Genomic DNA, 9,993 nt, shown 5'->3' on the forward strand with positions numbered 1-9,993 from the left:
GTCGCTGCTCGGGGGCAGCCATCGCAAAAGTTCATTTATATCTGAAAATTGGCATTTTTACGGCTTGACGCTTAAATATTTAATATGCTGCCCAATTTTTGAAATTGGGAGTCCGTTCCCAGATATGCCCAAAAATGCGGTCACGGATCTAGTGCGAAGCGATTAGGGATATGTATGTGTCATGTGCCTGTGGGTGTGGCAGGCGGTGAGGCATGGGTCGGGGTCTGTGAACCATGGCGGGCTGTCGGGGTCACCAAACTGTCTGCCTAGTCCATGCGGCGCCCCCAGGGGCCCCGCCAACCGCAAGCCCCATCGAGCTGGAATTGTGATTGCTGGGTACTCCTGGCATTGCAGCGCCTGGAAGAGCCTTTAAGGAACAGTGACCCCATAAATCCTGCACTCGTCCCCGGGGATCCATCAGCAATTAAACTTCGGTGGGCCGCTCACCAGCGCATCCAACGTACTCGACTTATCCAATTAGGGCCACCCATCCGACACATCTCCAAACAAACTTTACTATCTGAACTGAAAGTTCAAGGGGCACTCGTCACGTGGTTTTGGGGCACATTTACATGAGGGCACACGAGATTAATGAGACATGAGGCTGCCGGGGCAGTGGCCGGGCTCGGATGGCTGGAGCACGCATAACTGGGCTGGATTGGATGCCAAATGGCATTGTTGCGTGTCCACGAGTCGGTCAGGCGGTCAGCCGGTCAGCCGGTCAGCCGGCTCCGTGCCCCGAAGTATAAATAGACCATCATCGGGGCGATTTGAGTAATGTTTTGCGGACGCGTCCGGTCCTCTGACCCGCAGCCCCGGTCCTGGGCGTCACTGCACTTGAAATAATACCCCCACTTGGCCCATTGCAGCCACCCGAGAGCCCAATTGCTGGACGGTGTCCGTGCGAGAATTTCAAAACTTTTGAGTTGAGCAATTTAATGCGAGCATTACTTTACTTGATTTGTGCTTTCGAGGGGCGGCAAGGGCTTCCCAATGCAATTATTCTAACAGGAATTTAATTAAAGTTTAACAAATTGAAGCTCAGAAGGCTTCCCCGGCACCAGGCATCCGGTATGCGGAATGCGGCACTTATCTTGACGGGCACACATGCTCGCCCTCTGCCTGCTGCCTGCCGCCCCCAATTAGCAGGCAGTCAACAACTAATTAATTTGGCAGAAGCCAGTACTCTGCGATTTCGGCAGCTGGAACTCCGCCGTCGAGTGGGACGACACGTGCCAAGTGGCGGATCCATCGGAGCCATCGGTGCCAGCCGCCACAAGGAAGCCCCCTAAGCGGCTTACGGGCTTAATTATACGCACCGAACTAAGCCCCGGCACGGCTGGGCTATTGACCCACCGGAGTCGATGGCGGTGATGCAATGTCGTCTTGGTCTCGCCGGAGCAGCGGGCAAAGGTCGTGTTGACACACGCCGGCACAGGTGTGACACCACTCCGCAGTGCAGCCAGAGCGCACTCAGGGTCAATCGAGGGGGAGTAAGTGGAGGCACTAATTAGCTCGCAGGGCAGTACACAAAGTCAAATGTTAATTAATCAAAGCGGATTTGTCGCCCACTATCCCCGGAATGTTAATCGGGGGGCGAGGGATTTGCGCACCTGCCCGGCGTCCTTGGTCATGCATGCCGTTTGGGGGCCTTGCTCGTTGCAATAAACAAGTTTGGTCTTAAAAACATTCAAGTCTTTGGCGCTCTTCCGGGTTTTACTGCTGTTGTGCAGCTCTGGTTAAACATTGATAAGCCGCCACCGGAGCTGCAGGCCCGCAGAGGAAAAGGTGGCACTTGGTCAAAGTTTTATTGCCTCCTTATGTACAGACATTAAATTAATGTTGCCAAATATTGCACTTGAGTGTTTCGAGGCGCCCCCATTGTTTACCCTGGGCGGAGGCTGTTCCGGGCGCGGAACCTTTCCGGAGTGCGTATGCCGCTTGATGATAAGGATAACGAAGACAACGATTCCGGGGAGGGGGACTGGGTCCCAGCCGAGCAGCGAGTGCTTCTGCGCGCTCCTTTGGTGGCGAACGGCTTTATTTCCAGCCAAGATGGAGCGGTTATGAATCGAAGCTCAAACAAAGGCCGGAAGAGACTTGGAAATGATGCAGCACCGTCGGGCTTTCTGTGGCACTGGGACACTGTGTGTGCCATCTGACATCAGCGTGTCAACACGGAGGAAATTGAAATGCACTTTGAGGATGCTGGGGTGCCGGGATGCCGGGCGGCGTGGGGCTGAGCCGAGGATGTGATGTCTGCTAAGCGATTTAAAAACCGTTTGGCAAATGCGCTGCCAGCACTCACTCTAATCGCATTAGCGAGCAGGGACCTCCAGCGAGGGTCCTACTTGGGATCGGGAATTTGGGGAAGGTGGGGATGGCCCATAGAACCATTAAAAGGTCTGGCTTCAGCGCTGGAATTATTCATTGCACTGCCTGGAATTAATTTAAAGAGGGGCTACATTTATAGGTATTCTTATTCTTCTTACTTTTACTTTTCCGAAAAAGGATTGGGGTCACCATATGAGCTTGACTCTGGCTAAGAAGTAGAAACAAAAAAATATTAATAGAGTATTGCAATTTATAAATGTATTTTATTTAACCTTTTTGATTTTAACTCAACAAATTGTTCCTATATCCCCCCATAACTAGAGTTGTCCATAGTGCATGCTATCGAGGTTTTTGGCTATCGATGGTCACTGTCGATACTATCGATAGTTTAGAAAATTTGTTGGATTTGGAAAAAAACTTGTCGACTCTTGAGAAAAGAGTTATAGCTCTTTTTTTGGTTCGTCTGCTTTTCTCTTCTGGCTGTCTGATTGTAAAATAATCTTATTTATTTCATTTTCATAATTGGTCTATTTCAAATACACGCGATTTCTTAAAAAGTAATACTTATATACTCAAATGCCTTTCAACAAACACCACTAATAAGCTATAATAAACTTATAAATTATAAGCACTAACCACAGTATAATTTTTTTCAAGTATACTATAAATTTTCAATAAATACATTTCGGATCCGGACCGCTTAAAAAAAATTCATATGGTGAAATTGCTTTCTTTTAACTAATTAGATTTATCTCCTTAAAGTGGAAGGTGGCACCTGTCTCAAAAGCATAACCATATAAACTATTTATTCATATATATTTAAACATATAAGCCATTTTGCATATCAGTTGTTTAAGGTACACTTAGACCCCTTCAAGCAGAAGTAAGGAAGCATTGGGGTAATCATCATAAATACCTCTAGTTTTCCTTCCGGCATTCAACTCAAGCGCTTCAACTCAAGCTGGTGAGCTGGTCTTTAAAGTGCCTCAAATTTGTCTGTCTGCTTTTTATAGATGTATAAATACAAGCATAAGCACAGGTGCCTATTTTTACCCACGTTCCTGCTCATCCGTGCCGGCTTTCCCGGATCGCAAGAGGCAGAGGGGCCCCGGCAGATCCCCAGGTGGGTGCAAAGGTCACACACTGCCGGATAGTTTCCCCGTCGCCGGCGATGGCCGTGCTCCGGCGCTAAGCCAGTGGTGCTGTGTTGCCAGGCAACCCGACCCTCCTGCCGGGTGCCAGTTTAGTGTACACCACTGTCATCAATCAAAATTAGAATCAAAGCACCCTTCGATGACACGCGTAAATGGCTGTTGTTTGTTTGTCTTGGGCGTGGGTTGCGGCGGCGTCGACGGGCTTTTGATGAGCTGTCATTTCTCCGGTGACACCTGAGAGGGCCTTTGTCTCCTGGCCCGCGCCCCACCACCTGCGACGGACCGGCACGGCACGAGCCGCACTTATGTGCTGCCGCATCGAATCGAAGGCCCGGGCCCTCGGCTGCCCCTCACGACCTTTGCCACCATAAATTGCTTGCTTTTTCATTAATTTTGAGCCCGAAATTTATGACATTTGCCTGGCAAGCTTCAAGCTAATGGCCACAAATCAGAGCATCGCATAATTTGGCTCCTGGCTGGGCCCGCTTTGATTTATTTCAGCCACATGTCGCACACATTGTAATTTTTTACCAAAATATGAAAGCGAAATGCAAATGACTGCCATCACACATGAACTGTGTGGCACAGTGGGCGCGATGCCGGCCCTCCGTGTCCCGGGCCCAGCATCCACTTCTAGCCCACTCGGCTCCACCGTGCGGCCCATTCATAAAGATTTCAGTGCGTGCCGGCTAACAGGGCGGATGCGTAACGTCAATTTAAAGGGCTCACAGCAAACAAAGTGGGCTCCATGTGTGGGTGGCCCGATGCCAATGGCCCACTGGTCCGCTCTCCGCACTCCGCACTCGCATGTGGGCCAACGGACGTGTCCCGCTTGCAAAGTGGGCAGCGGACGCGGCGCCAGTGTTGGCCAGGAAAGGCGGGCAAATCCAATCAAACATTTTCTGGAACGAAAACAATACTTGTATAACACTTTTTTTGCAAGCCTCGATTTTATCAAAATATGCACAACCGAAAACTGTAGCCACAGGACAGGGGCGGATCGGTCAGAGTCAGGCGCACTAAAGCCAGGATTAAACCAATAGTACTCACAAATGTATCTAGTATTTAATTAAGGGGTATTTAAAAGCACAAAGAAATTATTTTGAGCAAAAGGTTTGGGGATTTTGGAAAGGATTTATAAAAAGGTAAGTGAGTTTATATCTGTGAATCTATGTGCAAAGCATCTCTGGCCTTTCTGTTTTCTTCTGATTTGAAGGCTTGTTTGCAGGAATACGCTCTGAATTAGATTCAATTTCTAGAATAAGTTATTAAATAATTCTCTTTTTGCACTGCACCGCGAAATATTAACCATATTGGCTATCCAATTCTTATGAAATGTCCAACCTAAGCTATTCACTTTTACTTTTCTCGAATAGTTAAGAACATTTTAAATAAAAATTATTAAATTGATGGGAATATCTACTCTCCACCAAGATGAAATCTATTTAAGTGTCCCAAAAAAACTTCCCCATATCGAAAAGTTCCCCAAAGTTATGGTCCCAGATCCGCCCCTGGTCCCAATTCCGACATGGGTTATTCCGCAATTCCTTCTAATTCCATTAAAAAAGGACAAATCTGTCCAGAAAAGTGTCAGCCGGCTGCACAGCTCGGCACATCGCAAGCACCGCATCGATGGGGATGTGGAGGGCTGAGTGCTGGAATTGGAATCTGAAATGGAATGGCTCCCTCCTGAATTTGGGGGGCGTGCACAAATATTAATCATTCCACCGCAAAAAGCTGGCGAAACAGTAAACACCAAACGGCGAAGGAAAAACAGAGCCTGAGCCAGAAATAATGGGGCTGAGACGGGCACTGGACCAACATTTACCTTGGCTTGTCGAAAATAAATCCTGAGAAAAGAAAACAGTTTACAAATGGCAGCCCTGTCGCAGGTATTAATACATTTTGCCAACAGGCTGTCCTTATTTATAGAACGGAGCATCGATGGGGGTTTTCCATCTTTTTGTTTTCTGATTTCGGGCCCTGGGTCCTGCCTCCTGGCTCCTGGGCAGTGGGCAATGGACAGGAGCCCCGCCGAGCAGGCCAATTTATATTTCCCGGGAAACACGAGCCCTGATTGACAGTCCGGCTAAGCGTTTGGCTAACCTGGGCGCCGGATCCTTGCGGGCATCCTGATTGCTCAATTAATATCTATCGGAGGGCCATGCCATGCGATTCGCCGCCGGTCGCTTGCCAGATCTCTTGAATTATTAAACGGACCCCAAATCCGAGTGAAACGCAATCCCTGATTGGGCGCGGGACCTGCTCTTCTTGGACTGCGGAATGTCCTTCTGCCCCCGTCGCCACCTTGGCGGTATTTGCATAGGAATGCTGCCGAGGAACCGTCGTCGACTGGTCCCTGGGCTGGGCCTGAATCAATCGCAGAGCAACTCAGCTAATTAACTGGCTAAGTGAGTGGTTTCTTCTGCCCGGTGCTCTGCCTTTCCTCGGGCGGACTGCAGATTGCCTTTCAGCCGGGCTGCCCTTTGTTTTTCCTGCGGAGCTTGACTCGATTTATGTACTTAGCGCTATCGCCCGCAACAAAGAAAAGCGGATGGCGAAGAGCTCAGGGCTCAGGGTCAGAGATTGCTCTTTTCAACGTAATTCGAGTTTGGAGCAACAAAAGGCTCGTAAAATATTGCAGCAAGAACAACAGGCAGCCAAGGAGCCAAGTTAAATAAAAGTTTTGGGCGTTAGCAAGGAATTTCGAGTGAAAGCCAAAGGATTTTTGCCCAAGTCAATAAACCAAAGGTGGGTGGGAGCTTAAGTCGCTGTGTTGTCTGGCGCAGCCATCACTTGGTCCGACCCGGTCCCGTATTGACCCAGGACCCTCTCCATGCCGGCCCTCTTGAGATGCCTAATTACTGCCCTGCGTAAATATGTAAAATTAACTGCCTAATGATATTTATTCTGAGAGTGAATGAAAATGCCATATCATTAACGTGGAGGTGGTGGGCCGGACACCTTTAAACCTTTTCTGGCACCCACTCGGCAGTGGGTGAGTGGCCGGGACCCAAGGCCAGATGTGCACTCCATTAGGCCAGCTCTCACCCAACCTTCGCCCGGCTTTCACCCGGCTTTCGCCCAGCCAGCAGCAAAAATTTAATATCCATTTGTGTGCTGCGGAAATCCAAAGCATTTGCCATAATTATCTCGCTCTTCCTGGCCGAGTGCGTGTCCCTAAGCCGCCTGCCAGGACCTGTGTGTCCGGCTCCTAATGCTGATTGTGATGCTGAGCATACGCAGGAGGAGGCGCAGCTGTCACGCCCCCCGCAGCTGGGACACAAGACAGCGGCCGCCGTTGGGACGCTCATCCAGGGGATGCTCATCCCCTGCCAAGCACTGGGAGCCAGTGAGTCCGCCCCTCTGTCGTGGGATATGCCGCCCCTGGGGCTGCCGGGTCCTCTTTAATACCGGCTAATTATGGTCGCGTGCTTCGCGGAGCTCATGTCCACGAAACCCGAGTCCGGCTTAAACACTTTTTGTTGGCCACATTTCTCATTGATCTGAATGCCCAATGGGCGTGTATATTAGTTTCCATTGAAAAACTAGAATTTCTTGGAAACGTCTCCAAACGCCTCTGCAAAACTTTTGTTATTGAACCATTGACTGTCTGCACTCAGAAACCAAATCCCAGATTTTGGAAAATATGGAGTTTATTGCCCAAAAATAAAGTTTTAAGGCCATTGTGGACTTATACCTTAATAATATAACTTTGTAAGGAACCAATACTGAGAAAATCCATCACATAAAAAATAACCTTTTTTCGAAACGAACCTTTTAATAAGTTTGTCTCTATGTCATTAAGGGATATAAGGAAAATCCACATAAATTTTAAGGAAAATGTCACTAAAGCTTTAAAGGAAAGTACATTTCTTAACAAGGAGGAACGGTATGGTCGAGTGCCTCGACTATCAGATACCCGTTACTCAGAAAAAGAGAAATGGATGTTTATAAGCGAATTTAATTCGATCTATATCGGACTGCTATATCATATAGCTGCCATCGGAATAATCGGAAAATTGGTGAGAAAAAAATATGAAACAAATTTTAGCTTCGGTGTTTTTTGACTTATTATCTTATACTATTAGGAATATAACTTTTTGTTTTCTCAAGATTCTAACATATAGCTGTCAAAGCTATAGCTATATCAATGAAGTTAGCAATAATCCTTAAAAATTTAATTTAAAGTTACCAACATTGCTTATTTCTTATGAATTCAAGGGTATACAAACTGAGGCTTTCCGAAGTTACCTTCGTTTCTTGTTTTTTGATTATTTCTATGGCAGCTTTTCCTAAACTTCTGGAAAATTAGTATAAGTGTAAATTGATTTTATTTTAAATTTTCAATATCTATCTACGTGTCAAAAATGGATAAAACCTGAACCTTATATTCAGTAATGGCAAATGTTAATGTTAAACTGGTTAGCTGAGTAACGGGTACATGATAGTCGAGGCACTTGGCTTCAGCGCTCTCTGGTCTTATTCCAATATCACAATGTTTAGCAATGATTTATCTTGGGTAGTCCATTTCCTAGGAAATATAACTCGCGCGGGCCCTTTCCCTAGCCATTTCTCCCCACCGACCTGCGAAGTTAATGCGTGTGTGGATGTTGTCAATCGGGCGGAACATCGAGCTTTGACATGACTCACGGCCAAAACTTTTGTGCCGGCGAAGAATCAATTTTCAAGGGACAACTCCGGGAGCCTCGTTTATCACAGGTTTGACCTCGGAGCATTTCAATGGAACCCAAGACAGAGCCGTGTCCCGGTGTGGCCGTTTGTCTGAGCCCCAGGCAAGCGTTCTCGGTAATAAATGGTTTAGTATCGCGGGAACGAGCAGCTGAAATGGGCGATTAATTCATTATTCAAGCGCATTCGCCCTCGTGCTCATTATGCATTCACAGTGTATCTGTTGCGCCTGTTCTTAGCGGAATCAGTGGCATTACCCGCACCGCATCTGTATCTACATCGCTACCTCCATCTGTAGCTGGCCATTTGCGATGGCAGCAGCAATTTTCGGCCGCCTGGATTGCATTAACGGCTGGCCATCACTCCATAAAGTTTAAAAACAACAACTGAGCCGTGGCCAATGCAAATACAATAATTAAAATTAATTAAAGCCCAGAGTAAATAAATAAAATGGAGACTGGATTGCGGGAGCGCTGGAGAGCCGGCGACTGCGAAAAAACAACGAAGCCAGCTCCCCTTTTCAATCCGCCCACCGCTCCTGGCCACTTTAATTAATGTTGCAGCATTATTTATGTGCCCGGCAAAGTTTGTCTTTCGCGAGAAGCCCCCAAAGAGTCAAATTGAATTAATCAATTTAGGCAAACGCTCGCCAAGTTTCTGGGCAGCGATCACCACTTGAGGTCCTTGGGAATGCGGTCCGCCGGAGCATTTACAGATGGAGTGGATTCGATGGAAACTTTTCGAGCACTTGCCCGTCCGGGGAATGCGTCTGCAGTTAATTTGGTCCCCAAAGTCGATTACTTGGTCGACACGGAGCCGAAATAAAGTTTGCAGCCTGCACAACCTGTTGAGGCCACGCAATCCGTGGGCAAAGTTCCGACGCAGCCGCCGCCAGAAACCACTCAACCGGCTGCTCGGGTTTCGCTTTATGGCTCCTCCAGCGGCGGAGTGATTTATAAACCCGGGTCACAAGGCAAACAAACAGCGACAAAGTCTTTAAATAATGAGCCAAAGGTGTAACACCGGAAGGCAGGCGCCGGAGTCACCGGAGGTTCGCTAATTAAGTTGACAAATGTGGCCTCTCGTTGCCTTTTCCGCTTCTGTCGGAGCCACTGATTCCGAGTTCCCCGGGGAGGCATGCAAATTATTTAGCCAGCCAGCGCTGCTCCTGATTACCAAACATTGTAGGGCTCAATCATCTCCTCCGCCCCGGAACGATGCTTCGCCGGGGGAAGTCCCACCGAGCTGTGCTCTGCGGCCTCTGAATGGATTTGGCGGGGAGAAACGGACGACATCTGCCACATAAGCATTCTTCGGAAGGAAGCATTGGGCTCGCTGTCTTAAATTCGATATCCTTTGATAATACATGAAAATACGTTTAATTGAAAATGTTTCAATGACGGCAAGGATCATTTTTGAAGAAAATTGTTTAAGATAAATGTGAGTAAGGTTCATAATGAAAAGTTACTGTCTGGCAACCTACATATTTTTAGGAATTTAAGAATTTGAACTTTCGTTCCAAAATGCAGGACATAATATGAGGAAGGGTTTCGGGGTGTAATATGAAGTTGATCCGAAAATACAAGCAAAGTATTTCATGTCTTTATGTTTTTGTTGTTTTAGCCCGCTTTTGTGACTTGGCCTTTAGTACATAACTCTTACAAACACGTTTGTACCAAAATTTCTGTTATTGTTATTATTTAAAAAATATATATTTTTAAAAACTTACGATTTACGATGGGACTCGTGCCCAAGATATCATCACTTATCCCATTTTGGTCACAAACTTTTCGTGTTCTCACCACTTACATAC

At 47.3% G+C, this 9,993-nt stretch overlaps 1 long non-coding RNA gene across 1 annotated transcript; it reads right to left on the bottom strand.

Moving 5' to 3' along the window:
- Positions 1–1,849: 1,849 nt before the first annotated feature.
- On the bottom strand, positions 1,850–3,582 carry LOC127011033 (uncharacterized). Its single transcript, XR_007764050.1, has 4 exons — positions 3,392–3,582; positions 3,251–3,334; positions 2,493–2,542; positions 1,850–2,439 (listed from the first exon to the last, which is right to left on the bottom strand). It is a non-coding gene; the product is annotated as an uncharacterized LOC127011033 (long non-coding RNA).
- Between the last annotated feature and the right edge of the window lie 6,411 nt (positions 3,583–9,993).

The sequence above is a fragment of the Drosophila biarmipes genome, chromosome X (genome assembly GCF_025231255.1).
Source record: "Drosophila biarmipes strain raj3 chromosome X, RU_DBia_V1.1, whole genome shotgun sequence".
NCBI lineage: Eukaryota > Metazoa > Arthropoda > Insecta > Diptera > Drosophilidae > Drosophila > Drosophila biarmipes.